This window comes from Myotis myotis, unplaced genomic scaffold (genome assembly GCF_014108235.1).
Source record: "Myotis myotis isolate mMyoMyo1 unplaced genomic scaffold, mMyoMyo1.p scaffold_m19_p_19, whole genome shotgun sequence".
NCBI lineage: Eukaryota > Metazoa > Chordata > Mammalia > Chiroptera > Vespertilionidae > Myotis > Myotis myotis.
Window position 1 is genome coordinate 13,575,975 of NW_023416323.1, and position 20,575 is coordinate 13,596,549.

Sequence of the window (20,575 nt, forward strand, 5' to 3'; positions counted from 1 at the left end):
CTCTTGTTCCTCTAGCTCAGCCCTTGTTGATTAAGAGACCTTTGGTCCTCTTATTCCAAGATATTTGAATTGCTGGAGAGTTCACATGATGGGGAGAGGGTTTGGAAAGGCAGGTCAGAACAGAAGGGGAGCCTCGTCCTACAAATGGTTAAGTGCTGTGAGTTCTGGCTGTTGAACTTTTCTTTCCCTTTAAGCAGTTTCTTAAGGGCCTCTGGGCTCTGTGACCCCAACTGCACAGGGAAGGAAGGCATGCTTGGGACAGAGAAGGGTTTATGGGCTGTTTGTAATTCCTCATTTGTTGGTTATAATATTTCTATTATTTTCCTTTCATTGTTAATTACAGGGACACTCATGGAGCCAGTGTTTATTTTATTTTTTAATACTATCAAATTTTAAAGCTGACTGAAGGGATTTCCTTCATGTTTTATATTTGAAGGTAAAGAGATTTGCCTGTATCCTGACTTAGAGTAGATGCTCCATAAGTCCTTCTATTAAAAATATTTTTATTGATATTTAGAGAGTGAAGAATGGAGTGGGAGAAAGAAAGAGGATCATTGATGTGAGAGCGGACAATCGGCTGCCTCCCCCATCCCCCCTACCAGGGATTGTACCTGAAACCTGGGCATGTGCATTTACCGGGAATCGAACCTGCAACCTTTTGGTGTATGGGACAGTGCCCAACCGAGCCACACTAGCCAGGGCTCCATAAGTTCTTATTTTTATTTTTGTTAATCCTTAGCCAAGGATACGTTCTCCATTGATTTTTTTATTTTAAAGAGAGAGTGGAAGGGAGGTGTGTGTGTGTGTGTGTGTGTGTGTGTGTGTGTGAGAGAGAGAGAGAGAGAGAGAGAGAGAGAGAGAGAGAGAGAGAGAGAGAGAGCGCTCTCTGTTTCTTCCTTCACAGCTCTGCTTCTTCCTTCCCCACTTTATGTTTAAACTCAGAGTCCCTGCCTTAGGCTGGGTTGAAGCTCCTGTTGGCTAAGCAGGCTCTCTGCCTGAGCAGCAATAGGAAAAGATGTAAAGAAGGGGTTCTTTGGAAATCAAATGACACTATTTTTGGAAGGCAGAAAGGCAGAGTTAGAAGGATGAGTGGAGGGCAGTGTTTTCCCTCAGTGCCTGGTCTCTGTGGGAGCAAATGCTCAGTTGATGGTGGCCTCAGCTTGGCCAGGCATTTTACATTTGGTATGAGTGACTAGATCATTCATTCCTACCACTATCTGTGCATTTTCTTCATCTCCTTGATGGTGATCAAGCTCTGTTTAAAATGTATTTTTATTCATTTTTTTGTTAATGGAAACCCGAGTTTTAAACATTGCATCTTAGTGGCTGACCAGATGCCACCTTTAGAGACAGATGACCTTATGAGAATACCATGTGATGATCGAGTGACTATACCCACACAATTGGGTTTCATGAAATGCCTATCTTATTTTAAATTCTGCCCTATAGCAGAATAGCAAACTGTTATAAAGTTAGTTTTGGATTCCCAGAAGTGGAATCACTGGGTCATCAGGTAGTTCCATTTTTAATGTTTTCCATAGTGGCTACACCAATCTACATTCTCAACAGTGCACAAGGGTTCCCATTTCTCTACATCCTTGCCAATACTTTGTTGACTTATTGATGATAGTTATTCTGACAGGTGTCAGGTGAGATCTCATTGTGGTTTTAATTTGCATCTCTCTGATTATTGATGTTGAGCAACTTTTCATATGTCTATTGGCCATCTGTGTGTTCTCTTTTGAGAAGTGTCTATTCAGTCCTCTGCGCTCTTCCCCCACCCCCTCCTTTTCTCACCTGAGGATCTTTTTGCCATGCTTTTCAGAGAGAGTGGGAGAGAGGGAAGGAGGGAGTAGGAAGGGCGAAAGGGGGGGGGGGGGAATGTGAGATAGACACATTGACTTGTTGCCTTCTGCACACACCCCGGGTAGAGGCGGGGAGCAAACCCGCAACCCAGGTAGATGCCCTTGACCAGGAATTAAACCTGCACCTTTGGTCCACAGGCCAACACTCTAACCATTGAACAACACCATCCAGGGCTGCCCATTTTTTAATTGGATTGTTTATTTCTTATGTGTTGATTTGTATGAGGACGTTACAATTTTGTATATTAACTTCTTACTGAATGTATCATTCACTAGTGTATCATTAGTGAATATCTTCTTCCATTCAATAGGTTGTTTTGTTGGTGGTTTCCTTTGCTGTGCAAAAACTTTTTAGTTTGATGTAGTCCCATTTGCTTATTTTTCCTTTGGTTTCCTGTGCCCGAAGACATTTATCAGGAAAAAGAAATTGCTAAGAGAAAGAGTGTATCGCTTATGTTTTCTTCTAGGAGTTTTGTGGTTTCGAGTCTTACAGTTAAGTCTTTAATTGAGTTTATTCTTGTTTATGATGTAAGAAAGTTGTCTAGTTTCATTTCTTTGCATGTATCTGTCCAATTTTCCCAACACCATTTATTGAGTAGATTGTCTCTATCCCTTTGTATGTTCTTGACTCCTTTGTCATATATTAATTGCCAATACAGATATAGGTTTATTTCTGGGCTCTATTCTGTTTCATTGATATATGTGTCTGTTTCATTGATCTGTAGTGTCAAATTATACTATAAGGCTATAGTAATAAAAAAAGACACAGAGATCAGTGTAGTGTGGTACCTCCAGCTTTGTTCTTTCTCAAGATTGTTATGGCTATTCTAGGTCTTTTGTGGTTCTATATAAATTTTTGGATTATTTGCTCTTGTTCTGTGAAAAATGCCATTGGTATCTTGATAAGGATTGCAATGAATCTATAAATTGCTTTAGGGGGTATGGACATTTTAATGATGTTAATTCTTCCTATTCATAAGCACCATATACGCTTTTATTTATTTGTATCTTTAGTTTCTTTCTTCAAAGTCTTATACTTTTCTGAGTACAGATCTTTTACCCCCTTGTTTAAATTTATTTCTAGGTATTTTCTGTTGATGCAATTGTAAATGGGATTGTTTTCTTAGTTTCTCTTTCTGATAGATAATTCATTCTCTCTCTATATAAAAGGCTAAGTGACTGTCCGTCTGACTGTCCGATTGACCGACTGGCCAGTACATATGATGCGCACTGGCAATTTAAAAATAAAAGTTGACTCGCGCATGTGCAATATATATATAAAGCTCTCGCTGGTGCCAATCTAGACAGATTAGGAATATGCCTACCTGAACCTGTTTTTGGACATGGTTAGTTATATGTTGCTTTCTCTTGAGTTCGAAGAGTGTGTGATATTGAAGTTGTAAATACTTCATTACAAGGGAAAGTAGTCAAGCATTCTGAAAGTGTTTTTACTCTTACTGTGGTATACAGAGAGATATTAGAATAAGTTTAATCAATTTATCAGTCACTGTTTTTATATCATGATTTTGTTTTTACATTATGGTTTTTGTTGTTTTTATATCATGTCTTTGTTATATGTTCTTATTGTTTATTAATCAATTTATATATTATTTTCATATGCATTTTACTAATTTTCTTTCAACTCTGACACTTCTATTATAGAGAAAGGGCAAATAGCGATATTAAAGTATTTCTTCTAATTAATTTACATTCAGTGTGCACGAATTTGTGCACTGGGCCACTAGTTGGTGCATATTTATTCTGTATATTTATTTTGTATCCCACTATTGTACTGAATTTATCAGTTCTAGTAGTTTTTTGGTGGACTCTTTAGGGTTTTCTTTATATAATATGTTATCTGCAAACAATGACAGTTTTACTTCTTCCTTTCCAATTTGGATGCCTTTTATTTTTTCTCCTTGTCTGATTGTGCTGCTAGGATTTCCAATACTGTGTTAAATAAGAGTAATGAAAGTGGACAATCCTGTCTCTTATGTTGACAATTTTTATTGTAAATGGGTGCTAGATTTTGTTGAATGCATTTTCTGCATCTACTGACATGATCATATGATTTTTTAAAATCCTCACCTGAGGATATGTTGAGAGAGAGAGAGGGAGAGAGAGAGATTGTCTCTTGTACATACCCCAACTGGGGATAGAAACCACACCCGAGGTGTGGGCCCTGATAGGGAATCAAACCCGCAACCTTTTGGTGTACAGGATGATGCTCCAACCATCTGAGCCACTTGGTTAGGGCTATATTATTTTTATCCTTCATTTTGTTTATATCACATTAATTGATTTGCAGATATTGAACCAATTTTGCATCCCAGGAATAAATCTCAGTTGATCATGTGTATGATCTTTTGAATGTATTGCTGAATTAGGTTTGCTAATATTTTGTTGAAGATTTTTGCATCTGTGTTCAAATATATTGGCTTATAATTTTTTTTCTTTGTAATGTCTTTATCTGGTTTTGGAATTAGGATAATGCTGGCCTTGTAAAATGAACTTGGGAGTCTTCCCTCCTCTTGAATTTTTTGGGAATACAGTGGAACATCGTTTCTTGAACTTAATTCGTTCCAGAAGGCTGTTTGGAAACAAATCATTTTTTTTCCCATTAGAAATAATGTAAATCGAATTAATCCATTCCAGACCCCAAATGATTCTGTTTTAACCTTTCTTATACAGTACATGTTTATTGTACTGTTTAATCTATAGATAAACACTTTAAAAACAAAAAGGACATGAAATGTAAATGAAATTTAACAAAAAGGAAAGGATACAGTAAAAAAATGAAAATTAACAATAAGTATAAGCAGCAACAAAAGGAAAACACACCACAATATCCTGAGATTTGAGAGTGGTAAACTGACTCATATTCTTGCATTCTCTCCTTTGTTTGTCACCTGAGAGATGCTTGACTGATTATACTAGTATCAGCATGATGAAAGGATTGTCAGGTTGAGAAGGGAATTATTTGAGATGGGAGATATTTGAGAAATGAGGTTCCATTGTAGTGTGAGAAAGGTAGGTGTTAATTTTTCTTTGACTTTTTGGTAAAATTTACCTATGAAGCTATCTGGTCCAGGACTTTTATTTGTTGGGAGTTCGTTCTCCCCAGCAATTCAACCCTTCACCCCTCCCAAGAAGTTTTTATTGCCTTTTTTTTCCCCTAAAACCTTTATTGTTGAGATTATTACAGATGTTCCCCTTGCTTATCCCTATTGCCCCCCTCCACCCAGTTCCTGCCCCATCCCAAGCCTTCACCATAGGGCAGCCGTGGGCAAACTACGGCCCGTGGGCAAACTACGGCCCGGATTCGGCCCGTTTGAAATGAATAAAACTAAAACAAAAAAAAACAACAAAAAACCGTACCCTTTTATGTAATGATGTTTACTTTGAATTTATATTAGTTCACACAAACACTCCATGCATGCTTTTGTTCCGGCCCTCGGGTCCAGTTTAAGAACCCATTGTGGCCCTCGAGTCAAAAAGTTTGCCCACCCCTGCCATAGGGTCTGTGTCCATAAGTAATGCATATATGCATGTACGTTTTTAAAGTAATCTCTTCCCGCCCTCTCCCCTTTCCCTCTGAGATTCATCAGTCTGTTCCATGTTTCCATGCCTCTGGTTCTATTTTATTTATCAGCTTATTTTGTTCGTTAGATTCCTTATTCATTTATTTTGATTTTTATAGTCAGTGGTTGATGCATATGTACTTATTGCCATTTTATCATTCATATTTTTTTATCTTCTTCTCCTTTCCTCCCCTCCTCCTTCTTCTTTTCTCTTGCTACTTTTAAGATTCTCTCTTTGTCTTTTATCCTTGGCATTTTAATTAAGTTGTGTTTGTTTGGGACTCTGGGCTTCCTGGACTTGTAAGTCTATTTCTTTTACCAGGTAGGGGATGTTTTCTGTCATTTCTTCAAACAGGTTTTCAATATCTTGCTCTTTCTCTTCTCCCTCTGCCACCCCCATAATGCGAATGTTGGTATGCTTGAAGTTGATAGAGGCTCCTTACTCTATCTTCATATTTTTGGATTCTTTTTTCTTCCTACTGTTCTGATTGGGTGTTTTTTGCTTCCTCATATTCCAGATCGTTGATTTGATTCTCGGAATCCTCTACTCTACTGTTGAATCCCTATAAGTTATTCTCTCTCTCTCTTTTTTTTTTTTCTTAATATATTTTATTGATGTTTTACAGAGAGGAAGGGAGAGGGATAGAGAGTTAGAAACATCGATCAGCTGCTTCCTGCACACTCCCCACTGGGCATGTGCCCGCAACCAAGGTACATGCCCTTGACTGGAATTGAACCTGGGACCCTTGTGTCCGCAGGCCAACGCTCTATCCATTGAGTCACACCGGCCAGGGCCTTATAAATTATTCTTTATTTCAGTTAGTATATGCTTAATTTCTGACTGGTTCTTTTTCATGTCTTTGACATTCTCACTAAGATCCTTGAAAGTCTTAAGTCCATTGAAGCTCCCATTAATTCCCTTGAAACTCTCATTAAGATTCTTGGGCAACCTCATAACCATTGTTTTGAACTCTGTATCCAGTAGTTTGCTTGCTTCCATTTCATTTAGTTCTTTTTTTGGAGATTTCTTCTGTTCTTTCATTTGTGACATGTTTCTTTGTCTCTGCATTTTGGCTGCTTCCCTGTGTTTGTTTTTATGTATTAGGTAGAGCTGCTATGTCTCCTGGAATTGGTGGAGTGGCCTTGTGTAGTAGATGCCCTTTAGGGCCCAGTGGCTCAGCCTCCCCAGTCACCCAAGTGGGGCACTCCTAAGTGTGCCCCGTGTGAGCTGTGTTCACACTCTTGCTGTTGGCATCACTGGGAGGAATTGACCTCCAGGCCAGTTGGCTTAAGTATCAGCTGCAACTACCATGAAAGAGCTGCTGTGTAGGAGACACCCTATGGAGTAGGGCTTGCTTCAATGCTCACTTTGAGTGTGTTGCTGGTGGATGTGTAAAGTTGCAAGTTGTTATGGTTTGATACTGTCCACCGGGTGCACTGGCTCTGGGGCCTTCTGGGTGGTGCAAAGTCAGCTATTGCCTGAGGCCACTTGGCAGGAGCTATAGAGCTATCTGTAGATGGCTGCTACTTGTGTTGGGCATGGAAGTGCCCATGTGAGGCCAAGCTGTCTTTGGCCTCTTATTAATAGTTTTGAGGCCTGCTGAAGCCAGCTGATGCTTGTTTGAGAAATTTTAGGAAAGTCTGAAGCTTCAGCCAGGACAGGCCATTCATAAGGAAAAGCTCCTGCCAATAGTTTGGGTGGGGCTGCAAATTGGATGAGGCAGGATCTAGAGCTGAGTGCACAGTGTGGGCCAGGCTAATGAAAACTCAGATATGGCTGTAAGTGAGCTCTGTGACGGGGGAGGTCTCAGCATAGAAACAGTGTCCCATGTGAGCACCTAGGTCTGGGAGAAAGCCACCCTCGATGCCAGACATTCCAGTTCCTCCCTGTATGTCCCTGGATCCATCCTCCTGAGCCAGAGGGAACAAGTCCGTGTAAGTTGTTTGTGGGCCCTTTATGAGGAACTGCCTGGGCCTCCAGCAGCCTCTGTGTTACTCAACCACAATCCCCGTTGGTATTTTACAGCCTGAAGTTACAGAGACTTCTCTTCCCAGCTCTGGAACCCTGGGCTGAGGGTCTGGTGTGGGCCTGGTACCCCTAGCTTCTCACGAGGGACCTCCACAACCGAGACATTCTTTCCGATGGAAAAAAATGCCACACTTGGGTGTCGGACCAGCCCAGCCCATTTTGTGCCTTCGCCCCTCCTACCAGTCTAAGTGTGCTTTCTTCTTTACTTCTCTAGTTGTAGGACTTCCATTCAGCCAACTTTTAGGTGTTTCTGAATGGTGGTTTTCTGTATTTTACTTGTAATTTTGATGTGACTGTGGGAGTCTGTGAGTACAGGTGTTTACCTATATGGCCCTCTTGGTTTTCTAGTTTTTATTGTCTTTGATGCACCATTGGTATTTCACATTATCTCCTGGTCCCAGGGAGTGCCTCCTGGTACAGGATCCCTGTGCAGTACTTGGCTAACGAAGAAGGGACAAATATGGAAGTGGGGGTCTGGTTTTGCCTCAACCACTCAGAACTCCATTGTCCTATCTGGGCCTCAGTTTCCTCACTGGACCCTTGGGAGGGTCCTGAGGAAATACAGTCCCTCACGATGCCTAAAATATCTGGGGACTGTGGCCTGGCCCTCTCCTGGGGGGACTTCTTCCCAGCAACCCCCTCCACAATCCACACCCAATTTCCCTGGGGGAAAAAAATTACTTTTGTTAAAACTGCCTGAATGCTCTGTGGGTACAGAAACCACAAAGTGATCAGCAGAGAAAAGGGTAGAGTGACAGAGCAACTGGAAGCCATTTGGGGCCAGTTTCCGTCCCTACACAGGTTTCCTCCTCCGCCCCAGCTTGTCCCAAAGCCTGCTGGGAAATTTGCTACTTGGATCTGCCCTGGCAGGGACTCCTGCACTACATGCATCTGGACCTGGCCTTCACAGACTCTCAGCTGGAAAGCACTTGAACATAAAGAAAAACAGGATGAAAATTCCAAAAGCCCCAAAATTTCAGATGGGGCAGTGATGTGGAGAGACACCTACAAGGGGGGCTCAGTAGCCTGTCTCCTCTTGGTAGTAGGAGGGATACTCCAGGACCCTCCCTGGACTTGGGCAGTTGCCAATTGACCCTGGAACTCAGTCAGCCCCTGCGTCTTGTGGTCACTACTTGGGGTTGTATAACTGCCAGCTCAGGCCAAATACTTGGTCATTCTGGTTGGCCTTGCATGTAGCCCATCTACAGAGACACGAAGGAGTTGTCACACTTGTTGGTCCCTGGCTTGGTATCATAGGTGTGTTGCCCCGGTCCCGGGAGCTGTCATGCTCACCTCCTTGGCACATTTGTTGGTTCCTGTTTGCAGGCTGATTGTTGAGTGGTGCATGGATGGCAGGATATGGTTCTTGGGGTTATACAGATGCCTTCTCATGCCATGTGCTGTCATGCCTGACTGGTTAGCACTCTTGTTGGTGCCCATCTGGAGCCTGTTGACGCACTGGTCTGCCTTCATGGTGGCATTACTGTAATTCCGCTCCTGCTTCTTTGAGTACTTGATGCCAATGTTCACGCTACTCTGCAGCTCCTTTGTTTTGGCTTTCCCTACCAGAGCCAAAAGAGAGACCTGCACCTGTGTCATTTTCCACTCTCAAATAGGTTATTGGCCTCGAACAGGACCACGGAGTTTATGCTGTAACTGACCATGGCCTTGATGAAGTTGGAGAGGTTTTCTAGGTGGTGCCAGTTTTTAAAAAAAATATATTTTATTGATTTTTTACAGAGAGGAAGGGAGAGGGATAGAGAGTTAGAAACATTGACGAGAGAGAGAAACATCCATCAGCTGCCTCCGGCACACCCCCTACTGGGGATGTGCCCACAACCAAGGTATATGCCCTTGACCGGAATCGAACCTGGGACCCTTCAGTCCGCAGGCTGACACTCTATCCACTGAGCCAAACCGGTTAGGACGGTGGTGCCAGTTTTGCATGGAGTGGTTATATTGGGGAGCAATATATTCAGCAATATATGCAGCTTATTCATAAGTATGCACAGGATAATTCTGTCCTTCATACCCTTCTGGAAGTCAGGACGGATAGGCCTATGAATCCTTTGATCCAGCTGCGGAATTCCGCCTCCTTTTGAGGGTCATATTTGGACAGGTGTTGGTTCTTGACCTTGGCCAAAAGCCAAGGGCCCCTTGTTAAACTGTGGAGCTGGTGGCGACGGCGGGATGGATGGCCTGCTGGGTGCCTATTGGGAGTTTTTTGATTACTGCTTTGATTTCTTTTATTGTAATTGGTCTGTTTAGATTTTCTGTGTCTTGATTTAGTCTTGGAGGATTGTATATTTCTAGGAGTTTATTCATTTGGCATAGCTTATTTTCTAAAGGCCTCCAACCTGCCATCCTTTCCTTCTCTGTTTTCCAGGGAACTAGCTCCTGATCCTGGCCTTTTCTGCCCAGTCAGGTGGCTTACCTACATAGCTGACCTTTTTTCCTCTTGTCTGTTTATATGACAGCCTGAGACTTAAGTAAACATGAAAGGCTTGCTGAGGTAGTGGTTTGTTTCAATTATATAATACAGTCTATGTCCTGAGGGCCGAATCTCCTCTGGCCTTGCCAGAGCTTACTGCCACAGGAGAAGCTCAGTAAAGCCCTGTGGTGATGGTCAAAGGAATTCTAAGGGAGAAGGTATGAGGTGTCTCAGCTGGTAACTCACTCAGCATTGGTTTGGTGACTGACTGTGTACACCAGTATTCTTCAAATAGTGCAACACCCTCAGAGTCCTGCCAGCTGTGGCCGTGGCCTCTTCCCTTTCCTTGTCTGTGGTCACACATATGCCATTGGCTCACTGTCCAGGATTGACTTTAGAGAAAGCAACACCACTGCTTGAATCTGTAGCTGAGGAAGGGCAGCCATGACTTCCCACATAGTTATCAGCATCCTCATTCTTGATCCATAATTTATCAGTTTGAGCCTTTTTTCCCCCAAGTTAAATGGAAGGTGGAGTTTTATTGTATGAACAAAGGAGTTAATTTCTTACTCTACATGTGTTTTCCAGTGGCCCTAACACTGGTGAGCTGGGTGCCTTTGCCCTTGGGGTTAGGACAATGGCCAGTCGAAAACACCCTACAGTGGTTAGCCCTCCTGGGTTTCCTGAGCTTCATTCTTGCTCTTTCTTCAAATCTCTGTGACCATATTATTTTTTTTTTTTTTTTTTTTTAATTAAATCTTTATTGTTCAGTTTATTACATTTGTTCCTCTTTTTTTTCCCCCCATAACTCCCCTCCTCCCAGTTCCCGCCCCACCCTCCGCCCTCACTCCCCACCCACTGTCCTCATCCATAGGTGCACGATTTTTGTCCAGTCTCTTCCCGCATCTCCCACACCCCTTTCCCCCCCAGGAATAGTCAGTCCATTCCCTTTCTATGTCCCTGATTCTATTATAATCAACAGTTTATTCTGTTCATCAGATTATTTATTCACTTGATTCTTAGATTCACTTGTTGATAGATGCATATTTGTTGTTCATAATTTGTATCTTTACCTTTTTCTTCCTCTTCCCCTTCTTAAAGGATACCTTTCAGCATTTCATATAATCCTGGTTTGGTGGTGATGAACTCCTTTAGCTTTTCCTTATCTGTGAAGCTCTTTATCTGACCTTCAATTCTGAATGATAGCTTTGCTGGATAAAGTAATCTTGGTTGTAGGTTCTTGGTATTCATCACTTTGAATATTTCTTGCCACTCCCTTCTGGCCTGCAAAGTTTCTGTTGAGAAATCAGCTGACAGTCGTATGGGTATTCCCTTGTAGGTAACTGAGTTTCTTTCTCTTGCTGTTTTTAAGATTCTCTCTTTATCTTTTGCTCTTGGCATTTTAATTATGATGTGTCTTGGTGTGGTCCTCTTTGGATTCCTTTTGTTTGGGGTTCTCCGCGCTTCTTGGACCTGTAAGTCCATTTCTTTCACCAGGTGGGGGAAGTTTTCTGTCATTATTTCTTCAAATAGGTTTTCAATATCTTGCTCTCTCTCATCTTCTGGCACCCCTATAATTCTGATGTTGGTACGCTTGAAGCTGTCCCAGAGGCTCCTTACACTATCCTCGCATTTTTGGATTCTTTTTTCATTTTGCTTTTCCGGTTGGGTGTTTTTTGCTTCCTCGCATTTCAAATCATTGACTTGATTCTTGCGCTCCTCTGGTCTGCTGTCGGGAGTCTGTATAATATTCGTTATTTCGGTCCGTGTATGCTTAATTTCTAGTTGGTTCCCCAATATAAGATCGAGGGTCTTATTAGTTTTCTTGTAGATCTCATTAAGTTTATCGACGGCTTCTAAACAGTTCTTGAGAGACCTTAAAAGTGTGGTTCTGAACTCTATATCTTCCATTGACAATTTTGTCCTGTTTCTTTGTCTCCGCATTTTGTTATGCTTCCTTGGTGCACCCCCTAGTGGTCTTTGTTCACAGTCTTATAGTTAAATCTTGATTGTTGTAGCTAATTCCAGGGAGGGTTTGACCTCCAGGCCAAGTGGCTATGAGAATCAGCTGTGTCAGCAGTGAGAGAACTTCTGTCCTCTAGGGAGGTGCTAATCTGGCGTTTGCCTGAGGCTATCCGGCAAATGCCTGTGTGCAGGGCTTGGGCGGGGCGGGTCGCACAGGATCAACAGGGTGGGCCGGAGAGAGCAGTTATGGCGGCTCTCAGTCCTGTCCCCAGGGGCTCTGCCTCTCTGAGTCCCAGCACCCGCTGCAAAGCTCAGAGAGAAAGCTGCACTCGCTCTGACCGAAGCCAGACAGTCCCGCTTCTCCCGTTTGAGTCTGGGTCCCTAAAGACTCGCCCGGATCTGGAGCTCAGAGTCTGTGACTCCCTCCCGATTGAAAACGCCAACCGCGCCCTCCGCCGCCAGCCCGCTCCGCGCACTCCGCACCTCAGAATTTGACTTCAGCACTGCGCCTCCTCTGAGTGTCCGTATGCGTTTCTCTTTCCTCCTAGTTGTAGGACTTCCACTCAGGCAGCGTTCCTGTGGTTCTGGGTGATGTCCCTTCCGTTTTTTGGTTTCACTTTTGAAGTAGTTGTTCAAAGCAGCAAACTCCAGCGTTAACCTATGCCGCCATCTTGGTTCTCCTGATGCTATTCTTTGATGCTTCTGTGACCATATTATTTTTTATTAGTTTCTCCCATCTGCTCTCTTTATCCACCCCCCTCCTCCTTTTAATGTGCTGACGTTTCTCAGTGTTCCCTTTGAGGCCCTTTTCTTTCAAGTTTTCCCTTGGGCTGTGGGTTTCAGAGTCTCCCACCTCTCCTCTTTTGCATTTTGCTTCTGCCTCTCTACATAGCACATTGCATCCTCAGTAGCCTGGTGCTAGTGCTGTGAGCTTTGGGAAGGCACTTAGGCCTAGCTTCTTTGAAGAAGTCATTCCTGCAGATGCCACATCTGCTCTCCTGCCCCTGTCCTGCCCTTTTCTGTTTTCTGTGTACCCCTCTCCCCTAAGACCTTAAGCACCAAGGGCTTATCTGATTTCTTCACTACAGCTGTCCTGTTTCCATGGCTCGTGGTGGTGCCTTTGTATCTTATGACCTTTTCGGGACTGCAGACTTTTGTGTCCCCTTCAGGACTGCCTATAAGTCCAGAAGCACATTGGGTGGTTTGTGATTGGGTCCACCCTCCCCTGTGTGTAGTGTTGGTGAGGCTGTGCTCTCTAGTGGTATGAAGCCTGTGTCCCTGCAATTGTGTCTCAGACGGCAGGTCCACAGCCTCTTGGCTGACCGGGATGAGCAGCGATCCCACAGCAGGCCAATCCCTGCAGGCCACACCCCCCCACCAGTGCACAAATCTGTGCACCAGGCCTCTGGTCAATTATAAGGTGGTGAAAATTGTTTGAGAGAACAGATTCTAGGGGGGAAACTACTCTGAAAATCATTTAGAAATAACCATAGAGAAATATTAAAAGGGAGACATTTTAAGTTTTTCCTCCCCTTTTGCCCCAGCAGTCTCCAAATTAATCAGTGGGCGGTTGTACAGGAGAACATATATATTAAAGCACTCCTCAAACTGACAGTCTCCAGCAATATAGAAACAGGCAGCCTCCCTGGGAGGGATCTGGAGCATATCTATGTCATAGGGCACAGACAGAGACTAAGATAACAGAGCAGAAGCAGCAGAAGCCAAACCACAGCACAGGTACGACTGGAAATCAAAGCTGGACAAAAAATTTGTGGGCTGGGCATTACTGAGGGGATAAGTTGTTGTTATATTGATTCTAGAGAGGAAGGAAGAGTGAGTGAGAGATAGAAATATCAATGACTAGAGGCCCGGTGCACGAAATTCATGCACGTGGGGAGGGGGCCCTCAGCCCGGCCTGCTGCGCTTGCCACCGCTGCTGCGCTTGCCAGCCCTGAGCCTGGCTTGTGGCTGAGGGGCCTGACCACCAGGGGGAAGCTCCTGCGTTGGGCATCTGCCTCCTGGTGGTCAGTGCGTGTCATAGCGGCTGGTCATTCTGCTGTTTGGTCGATTTGCATATTAGACTTTTATTATAGAAATATCAATGATGAGACAGAATCACTGGTCGGCCGTCTCCTGTATGCCCAACACTGGGGATCGAGCCCGCAACCCGAACACGTGCCATGACCAGGAATCAAACTGAGACCTCCTGGATCATAGGTTGACGCTCAACCACAGAGCCATACCAGCAGCTCTGGGAGTGCATTTTCAGCCTCCATCACTGGGGTCACCATCACAGAGCTTTGGGCCTCAGTTTACCTATGTATTATGATTTATTGGCTTCTCCCTATCTGGCTGTCCCTCACTGAGCCTGGCTTCCTGAAATCACACAGACCCTCCAGGAAGCCAGACCATTAGAGACATGGTCTCAGACTTGGTTTGAACCGTCAGGCTCTGAGTTCTTGGAGAGTCCCATCAAGACCAGATAGGATTTAGCCACACAGTGATTATTTTAAAGCTGCTTTGTGGCTGGTCTGAATTGGCACATGTCAGATATTTCATACATTTTAGGCCATAAGGAGTGTTATCTTTACTTATTTAGGAGGAATTTTTTTGAAGTGTTTTACCTGAAGAGTTTAGGAACATTTCACATTGTGGAGTTCATAGTATCTCTACATATATTAATGTGAAGATCCCATTTAAAGTTACTTACTGTTCTAGTCATCTGGGTGACCTCCTGGAGCAGTGCCCAGTTAGAGATCCTGGGGTTGAGGCCCCAGGGCCTGCTCTAAACATGACTCAGAGGCAAGAGAAGATTCAGTTGAAAGGTTAGTGGGGATGTTCCTGTACACCTCTATTTTGTCTCTAGGGCAGCCATGGGCAAACTACGGCCCGCGGGCCGGATCCAGCCCGTTTGGCTGTTCTATCCGGCCCACGGAGCCGAAAGAGCAGAGGGTTCTCTTGCTCTCCCCTCCGCTCCTTCACCAGCAGCAGTGTTAAAACATGTATTAGTTCACCATCCATGCTTTTGTTCCGGCCCTCCGGTCCAGTTTAAGAACCCATTGTGGCCCTCGAGTCAAAAAGTTTGCCCACCCCTGCTCTAGGGGTGGTTAATTAGAAACTAGTATCAGTAAGGTAATTCCCATTTTTTTCTACAAAGAGCTGGTTAAAATAAAGTATAGGTATCCAAAAACAGTGGCCAGGCTATTGCTTTCTTTTGATGAAAGGGTAGTATTTTTGTGCAATGAATTAGAAATCTTATCTTTATTCTAAGAGTTATGCTATGTAGTGTCTTTTAGAAAAATATTTCCTATTATTGAAGTAGTTTATGCACATTGAACAAAATTTAAGTGTATTAGTTTGTCATGGCTGCTGTAACAAAGTCCCCCACACTGGGCAGTTTAAACAGCAGATATTTATCTTCCCACAGTCCTGGAGGCCAGAAGTCCGAGACCAAGGTGTCAGCAGAGTTGGCACTGAGGGTAATCTGTCCAGGCTCTGTCCCAGTCCTGCTGATCTGCTGACAATCTTTGATGTTCCTTGGTTTGTAGAGCATTGTCCCATCTCTGCCTCCATCTTTACATGGTGTTCTCCCTGCTTGTGTCTCTGTGTCCAAATATCCCCTTCTTATAAGGAAACCAGACATATTTGTGTTAGAACCCACCCTATAATGATCTCATCTTGACTACATCTGCAATGACCCTTTTTCCAAATAAGGCCACATTCTGAGATACTGGAGGTTAGAAGGATCCCAATATATCTTTTCAGAGGGATACAATTCAACTAATAACACTTAGTAAATGAAGTTGAATATAAAGAAAATAAAAATATGTGTAATCCTCCCGGTTGGTGTGGCTCAGTTGGTTGAATATTGTCCCATGCACCAAGTGGTTGCTGATTAGATTTCTGGTCAGGGCACATGCCAGACTTGCAGTCTTGATCCCTAGTAGGGTATGTCCATGAGGCAGCTGATGGATGTTACTGTCTTATCAATGTTTCTCTCTCTCTCTCCTTTTCTCTCTCTAAAAAAACCCCAAAAAAACAAGATCAATAAAAAATGTTCAATCCGACCAAATTTAAACATCTAAATGGAAAATTTTTAATGTTATACTTTTCACAAAATAAGGACTATGCTGTACATAATTTCATATTCTGCATTTTAAAACTTAATATTAATTTCCCATGATATTAATCTTCAAAACATGGCTTTTAATGTTTTTTTCAATGTAAAGAGAAATAATGTATCTGATAAAGTTTTAATTTTCACATTTTCTGTAGAAGGGACCCTGTCCATTTGGCACCTTGGTTTCTTTTCCATCTTAGTGGGAGCACACAAGGCATCAGCACAGTTAGCAGGTGCTTTATTATTATGACTTTTTAAATCCTCACCCGAGGATATTTTTCCTTTAATTTTAATTTTTTAAATATATATTTTTTATTGATTTCAGAGAGGAAAGAAAAGGGAAAGAGAGATAGAAACATCAATGGGGAGAGAGACTCATTGATTGACTGCCTCCTGCATGGCTCCCACTGGGGATCAAACCTGCAACCGGGCATGTGCCCTTGACTGGAATTGGCCCTGGGACCCCAGTTCACAGGCCGATGCTCTATCCACTGAACCAAACGGGTCAGGGCACCATTGATTTTAAGAGAGAGGAGAAGGGAGAGAGAAACATGGATATGAGAGAGACACATTTATTGGTTGCCTCCCACATGCAGGGATCAAGCCTGCATCCGAGGTATGTGCCCTTGACCGGGAATTGAACCCATGATCCCTAGGTCTGTGGGTCAATGCTCTAACCATTTAGCAACCGGCAATGGGTGGCAGGTGCTTTATGAGGGTGGGCAGAGATGACTTGAGCTTGTCTGTGAACCTCAAGAGGTCAGAGACCATACGAAAAGCAGATCTGGAGGTTGGAGGAGCATCATGAGGTGGGGTGCCTGGGCAACCAGCTGGGTGGGGGACCAGGGCCCAGTGCTATCTAGGCTGTTCTGGTTGTTCAGGCTGTTCCTGATGGGGCCCCTTCTGGGAAGGCATTGCCTATGTTATGTAAATCAGTCATTCTGTTTATTGGGGCCCTCTCTTGGGACCTCAGTTCTCCCTGGGAACTGAACCAGTAAGTCCTGCTGCACATTGTGTTTTTCTGGCAGGAGGATCACTAAAAAAAAACAAAACAAAACAAAACAATTTTTTTTTATTGTTTCAGAGAGGAAGGGAGAGGGAGAGGGAGAGAGATAGAAATATCAATGATGAGAGAGTATCATTGATCGGCTGCCTCCTGCACGCCCCCTACTGGGGATCGAGCCTGCAACCCAAGCATGTGCCCTTGACCAGAACCCAACCCAGGACCTTCCAGTCCGCAGTCTAATGCTCTGTCCACTGAGCCAAACCAGTTAGGGCCCAAACTATTTTTTTTAGAGCAATTTTAGATTCACAACAAAATTGAGAAGTGCAAAGATTTCCCATATACATCCCCATCCCCGAGTTTCCCCATTATCAACATTCTCCCACCAGAGTGATATATTTTTTTATAATCAGTGAACCTATATTGACACATTATCACCCAAAAGCCACACTTTACGTTAAGGTTCACTCTTGGTGGCGTACATTTCTAAGAGTTCATTGTACAGAATAGTTTCACTGCCCTAAAAATCCTCTGCTTTCTACCTATTCATCGCCTCCCTTTAATTCCTGGCAGCTACTGATCTTTTTACTGTCTCCATAGTTTTGCCTTTTCCAAAATGTCCTATGGTTGGAATCCTACAGTATTAAGCCTTTTCATACTGGTTTCCATGGCTTGACAGCTTAATTTTCTTTTTCTTTTTTTTTTAGTGCTGAATAATATTCTATCATCTGGATTTTCTACAGTTTATCCATTCTCCTACAAAAGGGCATCTTGGATCACTTTTAATCATCTTTCCAATCTTCTCTGATGGAGAAACAAACAATAAACAAAGCCAGCCTTTGACTTCTGAACTCAGTTCTGGCTTCTCTGTGAACTGCCTGGAAGAGAGGGGCTATTCCCTCCCAAAGCTTGTGCTGTGTTGTGTCCCCAGTTTGTTCCAAAAGCCCTGGACTGTAACAGGAGGATATTGCTTAGGAATGATACTGACCTTAGGGAACACCTGAAACACCTTGCATGGAAACCATTCCCACAACATTTTAAACACTGCAGAGTTGGTGATGGGAGAGAGGGAGTGAGAAGGATGGCCTTAGACCAGCCATGGGCAAACTATGGCCCGTGGGCCGGATCCGGCCTGTTTGAAATGAATAAAACTAAAAAAAAAAAAAAAAAAAAAAGACCATACCCTTTTATGTAATGATGTTTACTTTGAATTTATATTAGTTCACACAAACACTCCACCCATGCTTTTGTTCCGGCCCTCCGGTCCAGTTTAAGAACCCATTGTGGCCCTCGAGTCAAAAAGTTTGCCCACCCCTGCCTTAGACTGTAGTCTCTCTGGGATGTCTGAGAGGTACATATACTTAGTCCAAAGATGTGTGAGGTCCTTGCTGGATTCCTTGGGACAATGTACGCCACTGTGTCAGCCAATGTGCCTTTGCCCAGGCCACAATTTTTGTTTCAGAGACTAGACTAGTAATTCTTAACCTGGATTTAGATTTTTAGCTGCTTAAAATGTCATCAGATTCTTGAAACATAATTTAATTTTATTCATGGCCCTTTCTGATCATTTTTGAGAGTGAGCTCTGCACTGATTCAGCAACAGGATTGCTGCTCAGCCCCCCATTCTCCCACCCCTGTCTTGTCCGAGGTGGAATCCTACCTGGCGCAATACATGTCCAGAGGCGAAAGATTGTGTCCCGGGCTGGTAGCCAGCTTGGGATTACTTGGAACCAGTGCACTCAGCCTGTGCTGCAGCCTCTCCTTTAGGCTTTTATCCTTGTCACACCCATTACATAATTCTGGATCCTTTTCATTTTGACATTCAAGGGACAATACTGGGTCAGGGTCTACAAAAGGAGTCAGAAAAATTTGAAATAGTGTGTCTTATCCTTGCTGAGCAAAAGGGACACATTCCTGGTCATGCCTCAGCCTGAGGTAAACAGGCTTCTTGTGTACCCAGTTCCCATCCCATTGCCCAACTGGACATGCTCTATTGGTCTTCACACATCTTAGTTGGAGGTGGCTACATTTTCTCTTCCTAAAGAAGGAGCGTAGACAGCAGAAAAGTCCACCTGGTGGGACCAGGCCTGCCTCTGTGCTTCTGACATGGAACAACCCTGTGTTGGGTATCTGGAGTTACCCCAGGGAGACAGCCAGAAAGCTACACTTCTTTGGGAGAATTGCTCAGATTACATCTAGTTAATAGCATTTATAGTGGGGTTCAGGGAGCGGGATACACAGTTGAAAGGGTATTGTCATAGGTGAGGTCTTGACAGTCTCTGTGATGGAAGGCAGGGTCCTGGACTCTCTCCTGTCCTGGGCCCTGTCCTCACACTTTACCATCTCAGAACTCTATAAAATTTTTTTTATGAGAGAGAGAGAGAGAGAGAGAGAGAGAGAGAGAGAGAGAGAGAGAGAGAGAGAGAGAGAGAGAGATTGAGATTTGTTGTTCTACTTATTTATGCATTTATTGGTTGATTCTTGTATGTGTCCTGGTGGGATAAAACCCACAACCTTGTCATATCAGGGGCAATGTTCTAACCAACTGAGCTACCCAACCAGGGTTTAGGAACTCTTTATGCTATAAATACTGAGGAGTCAAAGGAATTTTTTTTGTCTATATGGGTATATCTGTTGATAAAATGTTTATTTTCTAATAGGAATGATAAACCCATTGCATATTACTCTAAATAACAAATCTTTACTAAAAATAATGGTTATTTTCCAAAACAAAATATTGGTGATTATCATATATTACCTTGGTTAAAGTATACAAATAATGTAGTTGGAATATGGAAGAGTATTTGAATAGCTAGCTTCTTGACATAATTTTGGAGTGTTTTTTTTTTTTTTTTTGATATGACAGCAAAACTGGACAAATGGTCACTTAGGGAAAGGTCAGTGGTAACCTGAAACCTCCATTGAGTCATGGAATGTTGCTTTTCAGCTACATTTAAACCCACTGTCCTTCCTTGCATTGTGAGATGATCTTTTACAACTGTGCTTGGTTTGCCGAGTTATTTAGATCTTCCAGGTGCTGATGTGCTTATTTTACTATTAGAGGCCTGGTGCACAATTTCGTGCATGGTGGGGTCCCTCTGCCTGGCTGGCGATCGGGCCGATTGGGGCCAAGAGAGGTTGGCCGGTGGGGGAAGGGGCCACGGTAGGTTGGCCGGCTGGGGGAGGGGCAGCGGGAGGTTGGCTGTGGGAGCGCACTGACCATCAGGGGGCAGCTTCTGCATTGAGCATCTGCCCCCTGATGGTCAGTGTGTGTCATAGCAATTGGTAGACTGGCTGTTCGGCCGTTCGGTAGTTTGGTTGCTTAGGCTTTTATACCAGTACACACACACACACACACACACACATGCACTCACGCACGCACGCACACTAGGGGCCCAGTGCATGAATTCGTGCACCTTGACAGGAACTGTGGGCCGCGAGGCTGCGGTAGGCACAGCGGTGGGTCTCGGCCCATCCTCTGTGCCCCAGCTCGGCCCATCCCGCCATGGCCCCCGGTCCCCTGTCTGCTGGCAGCCCCGCTCCCACTGCCACCACTCCCATGTGCTGATGGTGCCGGCCCT

At 43.7% G+C, this 20,575-nt stretch overlaps 1 protein-coding gene and 1 pseudogene across 11 annotated transcripts in view; one reads left to right on the top strand and one right to left on the bottom strand.

The window, feature by feature from the left end:
* ANKRD11 (ankyrin repeat domain 11) overlaps positions 1-20,575 on the top strand; it is a 271,667-nt gene that overhangs the window by 99,952 nt on the left and 151,140 nt on the right. The gene's annotated exons all lie outside the window — the stretch shown is intronic.
* Positions 8,605-9,211, bottom strand: LOC118674858 (annotated as a pseudogene).